The 3530-nt window shown below is 37.7% G+C and overlaps 1 pseudogene; it reads right to left on the bottom strand.

Annotated features, from left to right (window-relative positions):
* Nucleotides 1–956: 956 nt before the first annotated feature.
* Nucleotides 957–1933, bottom strand: LOC102475638 (methylsterol monooxygenase 1 pseudogene; annotated as a pseudogene).
* Nucleotides 1934–3530: the final 1597 nt, after the last annotated feature.

The raw sequence follows: 3530 nt of genomic DNA, 5'->3' as shown, positions 1-3530 counted from the left end.
TCAATTTACAGCTTGAAGTATGATGAAAATCTGATTTACAAAAAATGAAAGGGTAAATAGCAGAAATAAAGCTCCTTAATTCTTCCCAAAAAATTCAAGTAACTTGAAAAATCTTTAGACTAAAATACTCCATTTACATCAATTCAGAAATGGTTTCATTTACAGATGTCAGTAGTGAATTATAATCAAAAGAGTCTTCGAAGAAAAGAAGAATGGTCAGCTCCAGGCAAGAGTGGAAATTTTCAGTGTTGACTATTCCTGATTTGGCAGTTTCAATCACTCACTATATCACATGATATGGCTCAATCATTTTGATCTTTAGCTCTAAAAATAAGTTAGATAGAAGGCCAACACCTCTATTAAATTTTTTCTGAAATGACCTGTATTCAAGAGCACTATCAACTTGAGGCCTATAGTATTTTATTTTTTAGATTTGTGCCATAGGCCATGTACACTCATCTGACAGACAGGGGAAAGTGAGAAATCACCCCCAGGGGTATGGCCATGCTGCAATCCCTTCTCCATTCTCCTCTCAGGATCTTGGGTACAGACGTACATGGCACCTAGCATGATTTTCAAGTCACTAGGTCTAGGACTTGAACCCAGTCACCCATGTGAAAATCCAATGCCTTAACCATGCCACCTATATACAGGCCCCCAGGCCTACATATTTCTGGGGGAAAGGACATAGATGAATACTTCTTCTATTACTTAAAACCTTTCTGTAAGGCTAGAAACATGGCCTTTAAAACTCCTTCATGAAAACTGTATTTAAATATGTATTTATTTCTACATATACAGAACTTGTATGTGAAGTAGAAAAAGTTCCCACTAGGAAGATATTTAAAAGTTATTAATGTTCTTTTTATCACTTAGCAGCCAGGACACATGCTTATTTCTGTTCCCCAGAAGCAATATTAGTTACTAGTTTCAATTCAGGAAATGCATACCTTCAGGAAGGTTTATATGAGAAGGTTTATTCAGTCTTTTTCCCAAGCTTCTTCATCTTTTCATTGTAGGCATTATACTGAGAGTCTGTTCCAAGCAATCTATCCCACCATGTACATGTCGAGGCATAATTTCCAATGAAGTTCATGTGGTGGAAGTCGTGATGCCGAGACCCAGTGTAGAAAGGGATGAGATTTAGGGGATTGAGGAGAATATCATACCCACTATGGACATCAATAGTTTCTATCAAACGAACAGTGACTCATGCCCAGAGAAAAGCGACATGATCACACAAAAGCAAGATCCTAATGAAAAATCCAGTCCCAAGAATTAGGGTTTCCAAAGGATGTGCAGATTCAGCTTCCATTCCAAATGGAGCCTGAAATTCATTATGAACTTTATGAATGTATTTATATATTCTTTTGTGATGTAAGAGTCTACGCAAGAAATAGTGCCAAGTATCCTCAATGACTGCGCAGCCGAAGCATCTTACCAAGAACATATACCATCTTGGCATTCTTTCCCAATCATAAGGAATATTGAAAAACTCTGTAAAATAATAGGCTCCACAAATCAAAGGTAGCTGGATACAAAAGTGATTAAAAAGAAGTACTTTAAAACATTTCCATTGGACTTCCCATGTTTCTGGTTTATCCTTTTGAATTTTGCATCTTTTCATGAAAGGTATGAATTGGAATAAAAATCCAGGTAAAAAGAACAAGAAATAAAGGGCTTCATGAACTATCAGGGATCCCCATGTTGCAATCTGGAACTTTGTATAATTATCCAACATGTAGTTCCAAGTATTTTTCAATGGTTCTTGCAAAGGATTCTCAAGCAAAGGTGAGTCTATATATTCCACAGCAAAAGATGCTGAACTAAAGATGCTAACAACACTTTCATTTGTTGCCATTTTTTCAAATCTCTGGAGACAGCTTTATAATTCTGGACCGCCTAGAGAGGACTGCGCCCTGGCTCACCCAGTTTAGACCAGTTTTCATTCACTTATTTTTAATTTGACTGGAGAGAGACACAGAGAGAAAGAGAGGGAAAGTGAGAAAGCAAGCCACCAGGTCTGGGACTCAAACCATGGTAGGCCATGTGGGAATGTCCAGCAACTTAACCACCATGCCACCTGCTGGCCCTGCTGCATTTTGAATTCTAATAAGTTGTACTTTCACTTTAATTAGTCAAAGTAATTTTAATTTTCCTCAAGCTGGTTTACAAGCTATTTTAAAACATGTTACTTAATTTCCAAATATTTAGGATTTTATTTTTAGCTTGATTTCTGTTGTGTTCTGAGAACATACATTGTATAATTTTTCTGAATTTTCCAAACAGTATTTTGTAGTTCAGAATGTGCTCTACCCAGATGAATGCTCTATGTGTGCTTGAGAAGAATGCCTATTCTTTCCTTGGATAAAGTATCCTTTAAATTCTCTTGTAGAATTTAAACAGAGTCTTCAATTTTATTTTTTTCAAATGGATACTCACAGCTTTAAATCATTATTCATCTTTGAATTATTCCTAGTAGGATCTGTGGTGAGGGAAGTGGGTCAGAATTTTAGGCCTACATATGTTCTCCCTGGTCCAAAGTGAATTTCCCTGTCACCAAGTTATGTTTCTGTGATTTATAATTGCTACTAGCTGTCAAGCAAACTGAGATAAGCAACTGCAAGGTTGTTTTAAAGTCAGAACAGATGCCTTCTGCCATGTACATTCTTTTTTGGAGACCAATACTCACTTTATGACTGTTAAGATACTTCCTGCCTCATCTCTTCTGTTTCACTTCTTGGGGTACTGAACAGTAATTATGAAGGACTAAAACCCCAAGTCACACACTCCATAGCTGAAGAGCTACATCCCAGGGATCTTTTCTTGGACATGTGGACACCAGAGTCTCTTCAAACATATGATTGAACTCCTGCTAGGGGACATTGCTGCTTATCTTTCTTCAAGTTCTAGGAGAATTTTTAATCAGAAAAATAGGGCAGCATTAACTTTACTCTGATATTAAACCAAAAATGTTCTATGCAACAACTCTTGTTATTAAAAGTCATTACTCATGAGCCGGCTCTGTAGCACTGTTATGGGAGCCAGATCTCACATGGCCAACTGCAGTTTGAATCCCAGCCCCTGTGACTTGATAAACCTATGCCAGGCATGTGCACATGCCCAAAATTCCAACAGGAAGAAAGAATGAAAAAAAGAGCTGAAGTATGACCATACCTCCATTAGGGAGTGCCTTCTCTCTCTCTCTGCTCTCTTCCTCTTTCTCTCTCTCTCTCTCTCTGTCTTTCCTCTCTCTCTCTCTGTCTCTCACACATGCAATCTCTGACAATTAAAAAAATATAAAATAAATAAATTATTAAATAAATAAATGTTTAAGGGAAGGATCAAAATCAAACAAACAAAAAAACTCCTGGGGGATAGTAGGTGGCACAGTGGTTAAGGTGTGGGAATCCCACATGGCCAACTGCATGGTTTGAGTCCCAGACCTGGAGGTTTTACTCTCTCTCTCTCTCTCTCTCTCGCTCGCTCGCTCTGTCTCTAGTCAGTGCACATACCGTATAGCATATTTT

This window comes from Tupaia chinensis, unplaced genomic scaffold, assembly GCF_000334495.1.
Source record: "Tupaia chinensis unplaced genomic scaffold, TupChi_1.0 Scaffold000294_2, whole genome shotgun sequence".
Lineage (NCBI taxonomy): Eukaryota > Metazoa > Chordata > Mammalia > Scandentia > Tupaiidae > Tupaia > Tupaia belangeri.
This window is presented reverse-complemented; position numbering and strand designations above follow the sequence as displayed.